The 21,295-nt window shown below is 44.7% G+C and overlaps 1 pseudogene; it reads right to left on the reverse strand.

Annotated features, from left to right (window-relative positions):
- Positions 1-5,940: 5,940 nt before the first annotated feature.
- LOC144496103 (delta-type opioid receptor-like) overlaps positions 5,941-21,295 on the reverse strand; it is a 40,856-nt pseudogene continuing 25,501 nt past the window's right edge.

The raw sequence follows: 21,295 nt of genomic DNA on the forward strand, positions 1-21,295 counted from the left end.
TCTCCATAACCCTCTACATTACTGTTAAGCAGAAATCTATCAATCTTTAGCTGACACATACTCAACAACTGAGCTCCCACGGCCTTCAGCAGTAGAGAATTCCAAAGAGTCACAACCTTCTTTGTAAAGAAATTTCTCCTCATCTTAGTCCTTAGTGGTAGCCCCCTTAATTTGAAATTGTGCGCCTTGGTTTGATGCTCCCCGAGGGAAGCATCTTACCTGCATCTACCACATCCATTCCTTTAAGTATTTTGTAGGTTTCAATAAGATCACCTGGGGAGGCATTTAAAAGGTGCATCCTACTGATTACAGAGAGTAAGGTTTCCTGGGGCAAGTGTGACATGAATCACATGGGAAAAAAATGTTGTTAAAAAGGCTCAATATTCGGTTCATTTTCCCACTGTCAACTTTACCATAGAATCTCCACAGTGCAGAAGGAGGCCCTTTGGCCAATCGAGTCTGCACCAACTCATCGAAAGACCCTCCCCCCCCCCGCCCTATCCCTGTAAGCCCATGCATTTACCATGGCTAATCCAACTAACCTACATGCTTTTGGACAATTTGGCATGGCCAATCCGGCAAACCTGCACACCTTGGCAGGATCCTCACCGATTTTCTTATCGGAGCCGTCACTTTGAAAAAAATATGAAAAGTTCCGCCCTATTAGTTCCGTGGTGATAGAACTGGAAGCATGGAGAATGAAGAAGAGGACTTTGTATTGTTCCATTTGCGTGAGTGGGTGTTGATAATTCACTAAGCAGATAAAAGAAACATTCTGGGGGCGATCTTGAGCCTGTGCTCACCGTCAGCAGGAATGGCGGGGGCTCAAGATCCGGCGAAACCCAGAAGTCGCAAATCTTGCCGATGAGATTGTGACCTTTGATTTTGCTTCCCATCACTAGCAGTGTAGTCAGGTTCACGTCACAAACGGCCATGAATCTGATTTAAATACACCTACATCTCCATACAAAAAACAAAGAACCAAGAAAATTACAGTACAGGAACAGGCCCTTCGGCCCTCCAAGCCTGCACTGACCATGCTGCCTGACTGAACCAAAAACCCCTACCCTTCCGGAGACCATATCCCTCCATTCCCATCCTATTCATGTATTTGTCAAGATGCCCCTTAAAAATCACTATCACTTCCACTACCTCCCCTGGCAGCGAGTTCCAGGCACCCACCACCCTCTGTGTAAAAAACTTGCCTCATACAATCTCCTTTAAACCTTGCCTCTCACACCTTAAACCTATGCTCCCCAGTAATTGACTCTTCCACCCTGGGAAAAAGCTTCTGACTATCCACTCTGTCCATGCCCCTTGAAGTCGGGAATGGGTTAATGAACTTCAATACTCGAAGTGTCACAGTGACCTCTGTGATATTTAGAGCTTGTGTGAGAAATACTGTAGAACTCATGTTTACGTTAGGGTGTTTTCATGCTCATGTATCCAGAACAGATAAGAGCACAGCTGTTGTATGTTTTTCTGTTCAAGAATGTGGCTAACCCGCCATTCTGTATTCTTTAATTATGTATTGCTGTGTAACAGTGGTGGCCTATATGTAGGCCTTCTCTGACGTATAATGATACCTTCATCATAACCTGTACCGATATACATTATACAAGTACCTACGAATGTATATAAGCTGTTGTATGCCAATTAACTGGTTTGTGCGAAGACTGTAACTTTGTATGTTAGTAAGATATCCCACCTGTGCTCACAGAGAACAACAACACTCGCGGCCTTGGGATAAGCGTGAAGAAAACGCCAAGGCAGCAAGGTTCACACAGGAAGATGTGCAACTGCCTGGGAACCTGTGAGGCCTGGGAAACTGCGTACGTGCAAGGAGGGGTATAAATGTATGTTTTTAGCCTGGATTTGCTGAGACATCTGAGGCCATGTTAGGCATCGGACGGTCTCCCACAATTGTGCAAATAAACCAAAGTATTTTGACCTACGAATAGACTCAGAGGTATCTTTACCTACGACACCCCTCATAATCTTGTAGACTTCTATCAGGTCGCCCCTCAATCTCCATCATTCCAGTGAGAACAAACCAAGTTTCTCCAGCCTCTCCTCATAGCTAATGCCCTCCATACCAGGCAACATCCTGGTAAATCTTTTCTGTACCCTCTCCAAAGCCTCCACATCCTTCTGGTAGTGTGGTGACCAGAATTGAATACTATATTCCAAGTGCGGCATTACTAAGATTCTATAAAGCTGCAACATGACTTGCTAATTTTTAAAAATGCCCGGCCAATGAAGGTAAGCATGCTGTATGCCTTCTTGACTACCTTCTCCACCTGTGTTGCCACTTTCAGTGACCTGTGTACCTGTACGTCCAGATCCCTTTGCCTATCAATACTCTTATGGGTTCTGCCATTTACTGTATATTTCCTATCTGTATTAGACCTTCCAAAATGCATTACCTCACATTTGTCCGGATTAAACTCCATCTGCTATCTCTCCGCCCAAGTCTCCAGCTGATCTATATCCTGCTGTATCCTCTGATGGTCCTCATCGCTATCCGCAAATCCACCAACCTTTGTGTCGTCCGCAAACTTACTAACCAAACCAGTTACATTTTCCTCCAAATCATTTATATATATTACAAACAGCAAAGGTCCCAGCACTAATCCCTGAGGAACGCCACTTGTCACAGCCCTCCATTCAGAAACGCACCCTTCCACTGCTACCCTCTGTCTTCTCTGACCGAGTCAGTTCAATATCCACCTTGCCAGCTCACCTCTGATCCCATGCGACTTCACCTTCTGCACCAGTCTGCCATGAGGGACCTTGTCAAAGGCCTTACTGAAGTCCATGTAGACAACATCCACTACCCTACCCTCATCAATCATCTTCGTCACTTCCTCAAAAAACTCGATCAAGTTAGTGAGGCACGATCTCCCTTCACAAAGCCATGTTGCCTCTCGCTAATATGTCCACTTATTTCCAAGTGGGAGTAAATCATGTCTCCAATAATTTCCCTACCACTGATGTAAGGCTCACCAGCCTGTAATTAGTTGGATTATTTTTGCTACCCTTCTTAAACATACATCAGCATATAATTAAAGACCCACCCTCCCTTGCTGCATATTGAGCCTGAGGTTTACAACAGTTTCACCCAGACATGATGCTGATGTGGGGATTTCCCCGGGGCTGCAAGGTGAGTTTGGCCTGGAGATAGGGATTTATAGCCAGGCAGTGGCCTGCAATGCCCCTGGCACTGGTTGGCACCATTCCCATGCTAACTTGGCAGTGCCAACCTGGCAGTACCAACCTGGCAGTGACAATCTGGGTGGACCTCAGTGGGGGAGGGGGAATTCATTAACTTGTACTGGTGAGGGGGAGTGGTGGGTGCTGGGGATGTTGGCAATGGCCATTTGTGGGGGAGTGGGTAGTGGTGGTGGGTGTCAGCATTGACCGCGTGAGTGGGGGGGTGGGGGGGGGGGGTCGAGGAGAAGGGGTCCAATGTTGGGGGTGTTTGTCAGCACTGAATGTGTGGAGCGGGTGAGTGAATGGTGGCTCTGATCGTCAGGGGCAAATGCCAGCTCTGATCACCACGGGTGAATATCGTCTCTGATCTGGGGGAGGGGGCGCAGTGGATGGGAGCCGCTGAGACCTCTGTGGTGGGGTGGGGGTGTGATTACTTTTTGGCCTGATCCTTTAAACATGGCACCATGATCTCAGCGCAGTCAGGCTTTGCCAGCATTTTGAGGCCACGCATGATGACGTGAAACTTGCCCAACTGTTTTTTGTGGCAGAGTGAGGTATGAGCGGCACAGTGGCACAGTGGTTAGCACTGCTGCCTCACAGGGACCCGGGTTCGATTCCTGGCTTGGGACACTGTGCGGAGTTTGCATGTTCTCCCTGTGTCTGTGTGGGTTTCCTCCAGGTGCTCCGGTTTCCTCCCACAGTCTGAAAAACTTGCTGGATAGGTGGCACTGACTGTGCTAAGTTCTCCATCAGTGTACCTGAACAGGTACCAGAGTGTGGCGACTGGGGAATTTTCACAGTAACTTCATTGCAGTGTTAATGTAAGCTTACTTGTGACACTAATAAATAAACTTTACTTTAAGATCTGGAGAGAAAACCAACCTTTTTCTCTGAACCATGGTTTTTCTTGCCAGAACCAACACTCTGTCATTTTTTGCTAAGATTTCATCGTTCTATTTGCCTTTTAGCAGTGTGAGTCCTCAGTACTGTGATTGGCTACAAAGAATTTGTATGAGAAATGTTCCACTTTAATTTTTAAAAAGGTAAAGTCACCATAGACTACTCCCCCCTTTAAGGGGGAGAGCTGACTGATGGCAATTTAACCTGAGGACCACCACACCTCAGGTGAAGAGCAAGGTTGACAAGGCAGGCTTTCATGAATAACCTCAACCAATGTGGGAATTGAACCCATGCTATTAGCGTCGTTCTGCATCATTATCCAGCTGTCCAGCCAACTGAGCTAACAGACCCTCAAGTAAAGTTTTTAAGAATGAGATTCCTTGAAGAGCTTGAGATTCTGATGGTTTATAAACCTCTGGCTTTTTACCCTGTCTGATAAAATTAACATTCTGCGCAGTTCGCTATGCTCTCATGCTACTCCAAAATAAGAACCAAAAATACGTATTCCAAGGAAAAGCTACAATTACTTAGAACTCTCATTTTTATTTAATAATGATTTCACAAATATACTTTAAATAAGGACAACACAAATTTTTACATGGATGTCAAAGTACCTGCAAATATTTACTTCCATCAAAATAACAAATGGTTTGTAACACCAGAGAAAAAGTAATCTAACAGCTCTAAATGAAGCACATCCACAATTCTGAGCACTGCAAGGAACAGCTAGAACACGGTCAGTCACACATTTACCCCAAGAAGATTATTTTACTTCAATTAGGTGAGAAATATTTTAACATATGAACACATTACAATATATTAATAGCAAAGAGAAAATGCTTAAAAATGTTTGAAGATTTTTTTAAAATTCACAGTCACCTCTCAAGACATATGGAGTTTAAAAACTAATGGAGACCCATGTTTCAAAGTGAGATATTTTACATAACAGACAGAAAGTTCTGATTACCTTTCTAGCACATCAGTGAAGTTCGTGGCCACGAGTGCACATTTGTAAAATTGGACCTCGTAAGTTCTCCGATACAAAGTTTAACCATTTCTGTTGCATGTTATTTTACAAAATAAGGGCTTTTCATTTGTTGATGCAGGCTTGGTTGCTTTTTTCCAAAGCTCACTTTGTTACCTGAATCTCAGCTGTGGAACACAGTCATTTACATTCACACTATCTTCCAGCCATATGTTCATTAATGCATTGCTACACCCAAACTGTGGCTGACGATCAAAAGCTTTTTGCTTGTGGTTTGCAAAGATATCTATTTTTCAACAATGACATTCCACAGATTGCCTTTGGGCATAATATATTCAATTTGTGTTTGCTTTAGATACCGGAAATGTTCTATGTGTTTTACATTTCAACATGAATAAATCGTCATATAACAATACATTATATGACAGATATATTTTTGTACATGACTGACTGTAGATGGCTTCTTTTAATCCGAATTAAGATTCTCGCTTAAGATTTGAAATTGTTTCGCATCACAACATGTCAGTTGCTTGTTGCTAATATACAATGGGAGCAAAGACTCCAAAATGTTTCTGTCATATGCTTGCCAAGCTAATTTGACATGCTCTATTTCCCAATGAAATGGGAACGTAAGTGCAGCATTGTTTCAGAATCAATGCCAATTATCCAGCTTAGATGCTAAACATCTGCTATTTTGTGCTGAAGATAAGAATATTAATATGAAACTCTTTTCCCATGCATACTGATCATTTGATCTCTTATTGATGAGCACAGGCAGACAAAAGCATTGTATTTATTGTAATGCTAAACAGACCTCATTTTCTTAATCAGCAAAACTAAGATTAAACTGCAGAAGTAATTTGAGTCAGACCTGAATCCTGAAAGTCATCTCTCGCTTGTGGTGAGAAAGATGACATTTCCACTGCTAGTCATACTTGCCGGTTTGCGTTCCCTACATTATTGCAAAACAAAGTGGGATTGTGTGTGGTATTCCTTACTCTGCTGCTGGTCTGTAATTCCAGCTTCAGTCCTGAGGAACAGCAAAAATCTTTGAAACACCTTTTGAAATTTTCATCCAGAAAAGCATAGAGAATGGGGTTAAGGCTGCTGTTGGTATATCCGAGAGCCACTGAAAAATAATAACAGGCAGATACCGCTGCCGTTTCCGGCACATTTACCAAAGTTTTGACCAATACAAAAATGTGAATGGGAGTCCAGCAAATGATGAAAACTGCTACAACAATGAGGACCATCCGTGTGATCCGACGGAGGTTTCTGTCTTTCTCTCTGGAACCAGACAGCAGTCTTACGCTCTTCAAACGCAAAATCATCAAGCTGTAGCAGACAGAGATGATGAGGACTGGTACAATAAAGGCAAAGACAAAAACACAGATTTTCAGTATGGTATCCCAGTACCAGTAGGGATGTGGGAACTGCAACTCGCACTCGACGATACCTGTTGAAGAAGAAAAATAGCAGCCATTATGATGACATATACAGTCAAAACTATTACAGCTAAGCTTTGTTAACTAAAGTTGGTATCATTTTAACTGTGCTGCTACGATCCCCAGGAGGAAACCGTAAATCAAAACAATTACATTTACTGAATAACCCCCAATTGAAGAAATAACCAAGATTTCACTTTTTGTAGTATTTACATTAACATGAATCAAATTGCACATGAATTAACAGCCAATTAATACTTCAAATAAAAAGATAAATTTCACTTTAAATAGTCGATAGAACAAGGATACATCTTATACAAGCACCTACATTACTCCCCACAGAAACGTGGCACTACGTAGAGCTACAGAGTTCTACAATATGCTGTTCTTTATTCACGAAGGATAGGTCAATTGACAACATTTTTCATCTTTAGGTTTTACGGGTATATTTATCATCAGCAAGGCACACTTCTACAAACCCTCTCTCCCTCAGTTTACAATCATCCTGAATATGTAGCTTTCCAGAGTTCTATTTCAGCCGACCAACACCTGGTTCAGGATATGGCCAGTTCTGGGAAAACGTCCAACTCTTTAATGTCTCTGAACTATTCACACAGCCTTATAGATTTTAGATATCTTTGGCCAGCGCACAAAGTACCTCCAAGTAGTCCTTTTCTAACAAAAATAAAAACTTTTCCTGAGAATGATTTGCATCTTCCCCCGATAATAATTGTCTGTGTTCTTTTTTTGTTTCTGTCTGCTTTCTTGTTGTGTATATATCTGTGTATTGATCATTTTCACCCTCTAGTTCCTCTGCTTATAACTCTCAAGGGTGTGTGTCAACCACATGACTTCTTTCTTAACTCCCATCCAGCTGGTACTGTTTCCAGCTTAGTCAAGGGCCACTAGGTCACATGGCCATTTCCTATTTCTTATGATTTACTTACTCTTAGAAACATAGAAAACCTACAGCACAAAACAGGCCCTTCGGCCTCACAAGTTGTGCCGAACATATCCTTACCTTTTAGGCCTACCTATAACCCTCCATCCTATTAAGTCCCATGTACTCATCCAGGAGTCTCTTAAAAGACCCGATTGAGTTTGCCTCCACCACCACTGACGGCAGCCGATTCCACTCGCCCACCATCCTCTGTGTGAAAAACTTCCCCCGAACATTTCCCCTGTACCTACCCCCCAGCACCTTAAATCTGTGTCCTCTCGTAGCAGCCATTTCCACCCTGGGAAAAAGCCTCAGAGTCCACCCGATCTATGCCTCTCAACATCTTATATACTTCTATTCAGTCTCCTCTCATCCTACGTCTCTCCAAGGAGAAAAGACCGAGCTCCCTCAGCCTATCCTCATAAGGCATGCCACTCAATCCAGGCAACATCCTTGTAAATCTCCTCTGCACCCTTTCAATCTTTTCCACATCCTTCCTGTAATGAGGCGACCAGAACTGAGCACAGTACTCCAAGTGGGGTCTGACGAGGGTCTTATATAGCTGCATCATTATCCCCGGACTCCTAAACTCAATCCCTCGATTGATAAAGGCCAGCACACCATATGCCTTCTTAACCACCTCCTCCACCTGCGGGGCCAATTTTAGAGTCCTACGGACCCGGACCCCAAGGTCCTTCTGATCCTCTACCGTACTAAGAGTCTTTCCCTTAATATTGTACTCCTTCATCCCATTTGACCTGCCAAAATGGACCACTACGCATTTATCTGGGTTGAAATCCATCTGCCACTTCTCCGCCCAGTCTCGCATCCTATCTATGTCCCTCTGTAACTTCTGACATCCCTCCAGACTATCCACAACCCCAACAATCTTTGTGTCGTCGGCAAACTTACCAACCCATCCCTCCACTTCCTCATCCAGGTCATTTATGAAAATGACAAACAGCAAGGGTCCCAGAACAGATCCCTGGGGCACACCACTGGTGACCGACCTCCATTTAGAAAAAGACCCATCTATACCCACTCTCTGCCTCCTTTGGGCAAGCCAGTTCTGGATTCACAGGGCAGCAGCCCCTTGGATCCCATGCCCTCTCACTTCTTCTAGAAGCCTCGTATGGGGGACCTTATCGAACGCCTTGCTAAAATCCATATCAACCACATCTACCGCTTTCCCTTCATCAATGTGTTTAGTCAAATTTTCGAAGAACTCCACCAGGCTTGTAAGGCACGATCTGCCTTTGACAAAGCCATGCTGAGTATTCTTGAGCATACTAAACCTCTCTAAATGCTCATAAATCCTGTCCCTCAGGATCTTCTCCATGAGCTTACCAACCACTGAGGTTAGACTCACCGGTCGGTAATTTCCTGGGCTATCCCTATTCCCCTTCTTGAAAATAGGAACCACATCCGCAATCCTCCAATCCTCCGGCACCCCCCCATCTCCATCGACGACGCAAAGATCATCGCCAGAGGCTCTGCAATCTCTTCCCTCGCCTCCCACAGTAACATGGGGTACATCCCATCCGGACCCGGCGACTTATCTATCTTGATGCCATTCAAAGATTCCAGCACAACCTCTTTGTTAAATTCCACATACTCAAACTTTTCAGTCCACCGCAAGCCCGCAGTACATCCACCCAGGTCCTTCTCCTCTATGAAAACCTTATTTCTTATTATTCAAGAAAATTACAATTGTTCCTTCTACAATAGATGCAAACTCTCAAACGTGCTTTTTAAACACTCTTAAAAGTATAGAAATCCAAAGACCTTTCAACAAAATTATGCATTTTCCTTACTGTACTGCTTCCGAGTCAAATCTCATCACAGCACTTGTTTAAGAATATTTCGAGTAAAATATAACTACTTAAACTGGGAATTCCAAGGTTACAAGCTGTATGTGTGTAACTGAATGCCCAACTAACTTTGTCCTAATTAACAAACCTGAATATTAATAGGAAAACAGATTTTGTAAGAGGACTGTAAATAAATTTCAACAGCATCTTCACATATTATTGTGAATTATATTGGAAAACTTCAATTAAATGAAATGTACCAAAGCGTGCTTAATGGGTACGAAGGCCTGGTTCCATAAGTCAGGCTTGATAATTGCCTATATGCAAATAATTAATAGAGAATTTCTGCTTGGCCTTCAGCTCTTCATGACAAGATTCATTTGTCGCAATTTGGAACCAAATGAAAATGATTTAGGCACCAATTAGCATGTAGGTTATTTAGCAGGAGATCAGCTTTAGCACATCTTGGTAAACAGATGTAAAGAGGATGCATTTAGAAGATTACCTCAAGAAACAATGGATCACACATTATAAAATATGGACAATGTGAAAGCTGGTTTGGTGTCTTTTTCCGACTTCATTTCTTTCAAAAGTATGATTGACATTGATAAATAAAAATTGCATATATGGAAATTGTGCGACTTCTCAATGGTTTATCAACAAGTCAATTTCAAAACATTGTGTTTCAGTTCCTGTTGCCATGAGAACGCTAGAATACTCTTATCCATAAAGGTTAGTGCCTGTAAAGTCACAAGTGCCCAATTCTAACTGTTTATAATCTCGTTGTTAGCCTCACTTCAAGAGTGACTCGCTGGTTTTATATTTTCACAAAGGAGTAAAAATAGTTTTTGTTTTCCTGTGTATCTCTCCAAGTAATTAAATCAGTTCTCATTTTCCTGTTTACATCTGCCAGCAACTGAATTTGTCTTCCTCTGTTCACGAATCAAAAAATAAGTTGAGCATAAAGCACTGTTTCAACTTTGGATCCATACTCTTCATTTTCATCAAAATTAGCAAGGCGAGGAAAATATATCCTTTAGTAAGTAATTTTGGAGCATCAATTAAAGGTGACCAAATTCTCACGATCATAGAACTATAGAATTCCTACAGTGCAGAAAGAGGCCATTTGACCCATTGAATCTGCCCTGACAACAAACCCTATCCCCGTAACCCACATATTTACCCTACCAGGCCCATGACACTAAGGGGCAATTTAGCATGGCCAATTCACCTAACCCGCACATCTTTGGACTGTGAGAGGAAACCGGAGCACCCGGAGGAAACTCACGCAGACACGGGGAGAATGTGCAAACTCCACACAGACAGTGACACGAGGCCAGAATTGAACCCGAGTCCCTGGCGTTGTGAAGCAGCAGTGCTAACTACTGTGCCACCGTGCAGCAAGATGCAATGCTGGTGGGCAAGGGGAAGGGAATGCAACTTTGTAAAATTAATCCTTTTAGTATTCATACAGCAGCATTAGACAGCAGAATTTCTAAACTCGTGCTACTTATCTAATCTACCGCTTACAGTGCTATAGATTAACATGGGTACGAAGGCTCCAACACTTTTAACCAAATTAGCCAAAGCTAGATTTAACACTCATGTTTAAGTCAATTGTACCTACATATTTTACACTCTCTCCTGTGAGTTGAGTTTAGGATTGTTATAGCTTAGATTGGAAATTAATGATTCTGCATTTTGCGCTGCAATTTCTTAGTGAATTAAGTCTTAATGGACAAAACAAAACCAATGCTGAACACCATAAGACAAAAAGGATTTTGTAGAATAACCATCAGCGCTGCGTGGTTTTATGGGAATAAAGACATAAAACTGCAGCAAGCGGGCGCCTGTTAATCATATCCAAATTGAGCAAGTGCCCTGCTTGTAACAGATTGTCAAACAATTAGGCAAGTTCTAATTTTATTTTTGATTTAGTTAAGTGCTGGATAATGCCAAGTGGAATTTCTGACATCGGATATTCTGAGATGTTAACTGAATCTATTACTAAGCGAGTGAGCATTCCAAGGGAAGCCCCATTTCCTATCTATCCCTCGATAGCATCATCGAAAAACAATGATCGATCTCACACGTACACTGAAGGCACACAGACTCACCACCACATCACCTACCAGTGCCTCGAATTTCTTCTCACTGTTTCTCTGGCATCCAGAACTGGATGAGTAGAAATTTCTTCCAATCAAATATTGGAAAGACTGAAACCATTGGCCAGGATTTTCCGCTCCCGTTAGTGTTGGACAGGTCCGGTGATGGGAACGGAAAATATTGCGAGAAGGCCAAAGTGGCGGTTTATGTTGGTATGAAAGGTTCCATGATCTTCCCCTCCCCTGCTCAGTGATGGGAAGTGTTTCCCACGGTTTCATGTCAGGAATCTCTTAATAATACATTAGCATCTCATTATCGGGTTCATATGCCAGAATTGTGCATCAAATAATCCATCTACAGCAGTGTGATTTCAGAACAGTGCAACTTATAACTAGCTTCAAAATGCGTAAACCTGGTGACCAACTCTCCAAGGAAAGTTCAGTGAATGTGGAGGAGCTCCACGTATTAAGGCCCTGACCCAGGGGTGATGGACCTTTGACTCAGAGCAACCAGCCTTTGATTCGAGAGAAACTCATATAACACTGGAGTGAGACTGGAAGAGCACCGGGGGCCTAGTCAGAGGGTAGCGGGGCAGGTGGGGTAACACTGCAAAGGTATTAGGGGCCTAGTCAGGGAGACCATGGGGAAGACTTGGGAGAGATCAGGGGGAAGCTCCAGGGTGCCAGGAGGAAAACCTCAAGGTGCTGGGGGCCTAGTTGGGGAAACTGGAGGTAGACCCCAGGGTACTGGGGAGAATACTAGTTGGTAAGACCGGCGGTTGACTCAGAGGAGATGGAGTTGAGTCAGTGGAGACGGGAGATGGAATTTTACTGCCACGCCCACCCTGGAATTGGGTCGGGTCGGCTCGCAGAACGGAATTCCACGTTGGCCTCGGGCGAGATTTTACGAGCCTCACCGGAGCGAGGTCGTAAAATACCGGCTGGGGTTTGAGGAGGGGAGACAGGGTTGACTCGCGGGAAAAGTGGTTAACTCAGGGCAGACTGGGGGGTTGATTCAGGGGTGATCGGGAGCATTGAGTCGGGGTTTGACTCAGGGGAAACTGGGGGAAAGAGGGTCAAGTGTAAAAAGCACCATTCCTAAGGTTGCCTTCTGTTCCTGGGCTATGGGCATCCTGGAAGGGCCTCACAGAGGGCAAGGAAGGCAAGCACTGCTCAGTGGGTGTGTGGGCAGTCATCATGGACCAACAGTTCTTTTCAAATCTGGAGGAAGGGGGGGGTGGCTTCTGGAGGCAGGATGTAAGTGATTATTGCCCCATTGCAATGAGACCGTTCAGCTGTAATTCCATTGACATGCCTGGAGTCTAATTACTCACGCAATTATGCCTGCTTAAGCGCCACTTGTGTGTGTGAGTGTCGCTAATTGCTGCTCAGCAGTTAACCCTTGGAGCACTGACTTCCAAAATCATTAACTGCAGTTGTGTGCTCACACCATTGGCTGACTGGGAATGCAAGTATATTTCCTTAGAGAATTGGCAATGGCACACTGCCCAAGGTAAATGTTCCTAATGCTTGGCTGTGTGCTGCAATGAGTATTGATAAGAACCCCCCCATAGACCAGGTTGAGTGCAAGGCCTTAGAGTGAAGCTTTGGACAATGGCTGTGCCTGAAATGAGAACTCAGGATGCAGCATAATGGCCAAAGCTGTGGCCACTTGGTCATGTGGTGCGTGGCAAGGATGGTGAGGAGTGTTGCCCAACCAGCAGGTGAATGAGGGACTGGGCATCAATGTTGTGGCCAGGACATGAACCACTGGGCTTTGAAGGGTAGCTTCAGATGAGACATGTGCAAAGAGTGGCCCATAGGAGGCAGAAGCTGACTGTCAAGTCTCTCTGATATTGCAGTGCAAAACATGTGAAACATGGAGCCTGGTGAACTCACTGTCATTCTTCTCAATGAAAGACTGGAGAGAAGAAGAATATGTCAAAGTCGGCACTCAGCTCGCCAAAGACAGAAGCAGAATCGTGAAAAGAAAGGCATGGCAGGACCTGCTGTGCACACAAAGGAAAAACCCCAGACATCTGTTGCTCAGAGGTGCCTCACTATTAACAGGGTATACAAGCAATGCTGAACATACCTGCAGATGTCCAAGAACCATTAATGCCAAAAACGACACATGCCCAGGGAACTGCTTGGTCACAACTGCCACCATCTTCAGGATTTGGTGCCACAGGGACTTGGAGGACATCCCCTGCTAGTGTTGCTGAAAGTTACAGTGGTGCTCAATATTTACAGCAGTGACTCCTTCCAGGACTGCATAGGTGACTGGTGCAGAATTTCACTAGCCTCTGCACATAAGTGCATCCAGGATATGATGACACAATCTTTGCGAGGGCTTACAACTTCATCCATTTCCATTGGGATTAGGCCAACCAGAATGCAAGAGCAATGGACTTTGCACAAATCTTTGGCTTTCCACAGGTGCAGGGTGCCATCGACTGCACTCATGTGGCACTCCAGCTACTGAGGCATGACCGAGTACAGAGACACGTCACCTGACCGGGATCAGCACATTCCTGCCCATCAGCAGTCCTCCGATGTCCAGGCCACCGCTTGCTATGGATCTGAAAGTGTAATGTGCTAACCAGGTTGTGACCCCGAGCCTACTCTAGAATTAGGTCACACCAAGCTGTGTGTCTGCGCTGGTGGAGGCTGTGGGTGAGTGCCATGACAGTTCTTCGACATCAGGGTCTGTGAATCCCCCCTCTGTGCTGCTGTCAGGGCTGGAGTTGAGGACCTGGTTGGGGAACTCCCTGGGCTGCTTCCCAGATGTGCCTGCAATAGAAAGAAGAGTTCCCTAGTGCATGGCAGAGGCCTTTAGTCATGACTCACAGCATTGCTGTCTGATGGATGGTGCAGTGCTGGATCCTCACTTGGTTTATCACCATCAGCTCAGGAGAGGTCGACATCCCCCCTAGATAGCTCTGTCCTCAAAGTCCATGAGGGCCTTGTGTTCTGGAATCCATCTGTCTGACTGGGATCTCTCCTTCTAGTTGTGAGCCAAACTTCCCTGCGGGAATACAGATGGAGAGCGTGTAAACAGGACGCCTGATCAGGATTTCTGGCATGTGTAGATGCTGAGATTGACCAGTGAGGCGATGAGGACTCTACCCAGGGGAGATGAAGATCTGTGTGGGAGAGCTGGCAGTGAGTGAAATCCCTGTGGATATGTGATGGGTGTGTGTGTGTGAGTTGAGAGTAATGAGAAGATTGACTTAATAAAAGCAAGATACTGTGAATGCTGGAATCTGAAACAAAAACAGAAAATGCTGGAAAATCTCAGCAGGTCTGACAGCATCTGCGGGAGAGAATAGAGCCAAGGTTTCGGGTCTGGGTGACCTTTTGTCCAGAGCAGCTCTGATGAAGGGTCATCTAGACTCAAAACGTTGGCTCTATTCTCTCCCCACAGATGCTATCAGACATGCTGAGATTTTCCAGCATTTTCTGTTTTTGTGTGAGAAGATTGACTTACCCTGGCAGAACGGAAGAGATCATTCATCCTCTTCCTGCACTGGATGGCTGTTCTCTTCTGCAGGGCCTTAGCACAGGCCATAGCTGCCATCGCCTCCCATGCTGGTTGTTGAACTTGCTGGCTGGTTTTCCTCCTGTGCGTGAGTAGAGGTCATCACGTCGGGCCCCTCCCATATCCAGGAATCTTTCCGGGGAGGTGTTTGAAACCAGCTGGATTTCCTGGCAGCCATCACTTCCCGGCAACCTATGAAATGTAGTTGGTGTGCGCTGAGGCAGCCTTTAAATGTGGCACCCCGATGGTTGCAGCACTGAGGTGATAGTGGGGCGGGTGAACTAGAGGCCAGTGATACGTTGTGGAACCCAGAGATGAAAGTTTTGGTACTAAAAGCCGCACTGTACAGCAGGAAAGGCCGCCGTTGCCCTCGGCTGGCTGAATGCCACTTTTCCCGCCTACCATCGGCCTTTGCTAATTTCTGGGAAAACCTTGTCTTCTTCCACCACACCAAAATCTGTTCACTCGACACCAGTCCCATCTCTAATCCTAGCCACTGTATGAGACTTTGCGGAACTTTGAGAGGCCCAGAGCAAAGCATAAATAGTTTCCTAGTTGAACGAATTTAAGCTTTCCTTTTATGTCTAAATATCAAACCGCCCAGGCTTACCTTCAGGCAAACTGCAACTCTGATCACATGAAGCCTTTCATTTGCCCTAAATTTAAAACTGTCCTAAAACATAATAAACTTATAAACTTCGTAAATGTAAAAAGGGTGATCGATAAAAGAATCAGAGGTAATATGAGGAAACCTTTTTTCAACATAAAAAGCTGTTAGGAACATGATGGTAATGAGGGGTGATGGTAACAGATTAAATAATGCATTTAAAATTGTATAAATACTTGAAGGAAAATCATTTTCAGGGCTATGGGAGCGGATGGAACCAAAGGGCCAAGGTAAACATGATGGACCTCCTTCTGTGCTATATATATCACTCTATGGTTTTATGAATTTTGAGTTCTTCTTGTGCAACTCCCATTTTAATTGTTCCGCTATTAGGACTGTGCCTTCGGTTGTCTAAGCTCTAAGGGTGAAATTTTGCTGGAAACAGGCCAAGGCCAATAGCCGGCAGGAAAGGCAACATTGCAGCCATAGTTTGGGACTTAGTCTCAAAAACATCAAGAGGCAGGTCCCACAACATTACATGGATTGAATCTGTCCCACCGACAACTTCGGGCCCTATTTTACCATTTTGATTCTAAGCGCTGGGTGGACTTGAAACTGGGAGTGTGTCAGATCCGACTTTTAGACCCGTTCTCAGGCACCCTCATCCGCACTCTGCCTGAAAAAATATCAGTGATTCCAAATCGCGCTGCACAAGCCTGTGGGCGGGGCTTAACGTGCCCGAAACACTGCAGCTCCAATCGGAGCCTCCAACTGCATATGCGCAGAAATAAAATGGTAAACGCTCCCTTGTCACATCGCTCCAGGTCAGATAATGCCTCTCCCTGGCCCCCACAGACATTGCCCCACCCGCACTACATTACTGACCCCCTTATCCCACCCCCCCCACCCCCACTACCCAGACCGATCGCGGGCCTCTCCCCCCTTCGCCCCCACCGATCTCAGGCAGAGTGGCAGAGGACCCCCCTCCCCTCCCCCCCCCCCCCCCCCTGATCTCAGGCAGAATAGCAGCGGACCCCCCTTCCCCACCCCCCCACCTACCGATCTCAAACAGAGTGGCAGAGGACCCCACCCACCACTGATCTCAAGCAGAGAGCCATCAGACAACTTGACATTCACCTCCTTACTAATTGGAATGTCCGAATCGGACTTATTCACGCTGATTCTGGATGGGCAAACGCAGTAGTAAAGGGGGATGTGCTGGTAAGGTTGGGCGTGCAGCCCAGTAACTCCACTTAAATACATGAAAATGCATTTAAATGGCCGTCACGCCCGTTTCGGGCGTGGTCCCGATCGCAGCCATTTTCGGGCCTTGGTAAAGGGGGAACTGGCGTGGAGACAGGCGCGGATCGCGCTACTTGCCTCACGCCCAACTTTACCAAGTTTTCGCTCCCAAAAACGGGTGCAGCTCGATGGTAAAATCGGGCCCTTTGTTTCGCAAAAATCAGGGCACTATTTTCTGCCCCAACGCACAAGTTTTCACAAGGAATCCCAGCACCACCCAACCCAACACACCCTTCCTCCAGTACTGTCCCCAGAACTGCTCCTGACAACGTCCCAGCAATGCCCGAGCTCCTGGGAGCATGGCTTGGACCCTCTGTCCCTGCCCTGAACAATGTTCTCACCTGAGCCCCTCTGGGAAGTTTGCTCAGCCGGTGTGCGCCTTGGAAGACCAGTCAGATTTCATGCTGGTCTGCTCTTACGCTGATCTGAATGGACTTTCTTACGGAGAGGGTGGAAGGGATGAATCAGTTTTGAAGGCCTGATAATTCTATGGAAATGGATGGAAATGATGTTCCCGACATTGAATGTTGAGAAACGCGATATATCATTGGTGGGGGGACAATTACGTCACGTGTTTAGGTTGGCGTGAAATGCGATTTCAACTTCTTGAATGATTTTCTGCTCTGTTGCCCGAAAACAGGAGCAGAAAATCCTGAACTAAATTTTGAAATGCCATGAAAATTTCTGCTATTCTACTTCTCTCTCCTCAGTTAAGGATCTCCTAAACATCTACCTCTCTAACGCATATGTCCTAATATTATTTTTCCTTAAATGGCTTGGTGTTAAATCTTGACTGATAACATTTCAATAAAGCAGCTTGGGACAGCTCCAATACCTTAAAAGGTCTTTCTTTACATTACAGAGGAACATCATCCAAGGCAGAGTTTTCCGGCCCTTTCCACTAGCGGGATCTTCCAGTCCCACTGAACGTGAGCCCCTGTGGTGGGTTTTCCACTCGCGGGATTCCTGTGGCTGGGTGGCTGAGTTGCGCAAAGTGCTGCAGACATTGGAGAGTAAGGAGTCTAACAACACCAGGTGTTGTTAGACTCCTTACCGTGTTTACCCCAGTCCAACGCCGGCATTTCCACATCATGACATTGGAGAGACCAGAGGTGCTCGCCACCAGTCAATGGCGAACTGCCTCCGCTGCTGGAAAACCCGCCACCGGGGCAGAGGCAGAAAATCCTGCCCATCGGCTACTTTATTCACTTTTAATTTGCTCTGGAAGCTTTTTTTTTGCATATTCAGTGTTCTACCCTTCATTAAAACCCATCAGTGTGAGCAAGAGCTGAACAAACGATGGCAAAATAAGCTAACATATGCAAAAATGAAATACATTAAAATAAGAATCAGGCTTTTTGAATACTCTGTAACCAGCTAAATGAAGTTAATTTTGATGAAGCTTCACAACTCACCATCTCTTGTTCCAGTGCCCCCAAGCACAATAACAGGTATGCCAATAACTGAGGCAAGGAGCCAGATGCAAACATTTATTACTTTTGCGTTTGAAGGGGTACGGAAATCCAATGCCTTCACTGGATGGCACACAGCAATATATCGATCAACGCTCATCATTGTCAGTGTGAAGATGCTGGTAAACATGTTGTAATAATCAATGGAGACCACTATTTTACACAACATGTCTCCAAATGGCCAAGACCCCATTAAATAATCAGCACTCTGGAAAGGCATTGTGCTTGTTGCTAGAGCATCTGCTGCGGCTAGATTGAAAATATATATATTGGTAGCTGTCTTCATCTTGGTGTGTCTAAAAAGAAATGTATAAAACTGTTTTAGTTAGCATGATAATTCATAGCCATACAAAATGGAAAATACAAGCAAAATTAAATCTGGCACTGATATACATGTATAATTCACAATTGATGTGCTAGAAACAGAATTGTAGAAAATAGGAACAGGAGTAGCCATACGACCCTTCAAGCCTGCTCCACCATTCAATGTGATTATGGCTGATCCATTATCTCAACACTATAGTCTGGCTCTCTTCCCATACCCTTGACTTTAGAGTCTTGAAATCTATCTATTTCCTTCTTAAATATATTTGACCTCCACAGCCTTCTGTGGTAGAGAATTCTGCAGGTTCACCACCGACTGAGTGAAGAAGTTTCTTCTCATCTCAGTCCTAAATGGTCTACCCTTACCCTGAAACTGTAACAACTTGTTCCAAACACTCAGCCCCCAACCAGAGGAGATATCATCCCTGCATCCAACCTGCTCAACCCTGTCAGAGTTTTATAGGGTTTAATGAGATCCCCTCTCATTCTTCTAAATGCCACTGAAAACAAGCCAAGTCAATATCTGCTCAAACAGCAATCCAGCTTCCCCAGGAATCAGTGTGCACTCTCTCTAAGCTATGTATATGCTAAGTGTCCTGTTACCATATCCTTTATAATAGACTTGAGTATTTTCCCTACCACTGATATTAGGCTAACTAGTCTGTAATCCCCTGATTTCTCCCTCCCTCTTTTTTAAATAGTGGGGTTACCTTTGCCACCCTCAATTCTGTAAGGACTGTTCCTTTGAATTTGGGAAGATGACAACTATCTCCAAGGCCACCTCCATTAGTATCCTGTGATGTAGGTTATAAGGCCCTGGGGATTGATCAGCTTTCAGTCCCATTAATTTCTCCAGCATTAATTTTAATACAAATTTCCTTCAATTCCTCCTTTTGTGTCGTCCTCTGTGAAGACAGAACTAAAATAGCTCTTTAATTGCTCTGCCATTTCTTCGTTTCCTGTTACAAATTCTCCCATTTTGGAGTGTAAGCGACATTTGTCTTTGCTAATCTTTCATTTGTAAAAACTTATAGAAGCTTATACAGTCCTCTTTTATGTTACCTACAAGTTTACTCTCATACTCCATTTTTACCCTCCTAATCAATCTCTTGATCCTCCTTTGCTGAATTCTAAACTGCTCCCAATCCTCAAACTTGCTACTTTTTCTAGCAACTTTATATATCTCCATTTTAGATCTAACACTAGCTTTAACTTCCTTTGTTAGCCATGATTGGACCACTTTTCTTGTTGTATTTTTAATACCAGAAAGGAATGTATAACTGGTATAATGCACACGTTCTTTCTTTAATTATTAGTCATTGCCTATCCACCATCATGCCTTTTAATGAAGCTACCAAATCAATCTTAGCCAACTCACGATGTAGATTAAAGTCACCCTTGATTACGGTAGCACACTTGTTACATTCATCTCCAATTTATTGTTTAATGCCATCCCCTATCTTACCACTATTGTTTGGAGACTAAGAGGCAACTCCCACTAATATTTTCCACCCCTTCTTTCTGAGACAACTCCTTTTCCCTTTTGTCCTTCCTACATATCAAGTACCCTTGGATATTCCATTCCCAAGCTTGGTCACCCTGCAGCAATGTCTCCATAATAGAAATCATGTCTGACCCATTCAGATCTATCTGAACTATTAATTATTCTAACTCATTGTGAATGCTCTGTGCATTCAGATATGTTGCCTTTAAACTTGTCCTTTAACATTTTTACACATCCATTTTTTTGTATTATGGTCCTATTGCTGCTCGCTCATGTTTCCACTGCCTTCCCGTTTTGCTTTCTGCTTTTTTGACTTTCATTTCTATCTTTGTTTCACTCTCTTGTGTCTCCCCACTCAGGTTCCCATCCCCCTGCCACTCTAGTTTAAATCCTCCACAACTGCCCTGGCAAATATCCCTGCAAAGATATTGGTACCATTTGTGCAAAAGGTCTACTCATTTATACAGTTGCGATGCCTACCTTGGGTACCAGGCAATTAAATATTAAATCTTTAAAAGCAACATATTGTGCTGAATTCTGCTGCGGATGTCAGGAATCTGATGATGAAGGGATCATTTCTGGAGCCTGATCGTACATGTTTCAGTAGCATGCCTACCAGCCTCATTTGGCTAATCAACAGGCTGTCCACACCACCACCAACTTCCCCTCACCTCCCCCCCCCCCCCCCCCCCCCCCCCCGCCGCACCCTTCATGTTCTACTCAAGACAGCAGGTGGGTGACAAAAGGGGTTGCAGGGGCCAGTAAGCCCCACTACAGGGGAGGCTGACAGTCCCAGCCGCATGCCAAAGGAATGCAGCTGAGGCCTAAGCAGCAGGAGTGGCAGGGAAGCATTGCAACAGCCATCAGAATCAGGGGAGAGGCTGAGACATCAAGATCCTCACGTGGATCCGTCTGCAGGTATTCCACACTCAGTGGTAACGTTGTCAGATGGGGAGACAGCAGCTATGCAATTTTGTGCTGGCAACAGTTAAATCTCAATTATATGTAATGCAGCCTCCACCTCCCACTCTGCAGCCACCTCCTCTTACTCAGTGAGTAGTGGGTGGGGATGTAGGGTGGGGTGGGCATTGGTTTGGGATCCCACGTGATACCAGCAAGATTGCAGCCTCCTTGTGAAATGCCCAT

The sequence above is a fragment of the Mustelus asterias genome, chromosome 7 (assembly GCF_964213995.1).
Source record: "Mustelus asterias chromosome 7, sMusAst1.hap1.1, whole genome shotgun sequence".
Taxonomy (NCBI): domain Eukaryota; kingdom Metazoa; phylum Chordata; class Chondrichthyes; order Carcharhiniformes; family Triakidae; genus Mustelus; species Mustelus asterias.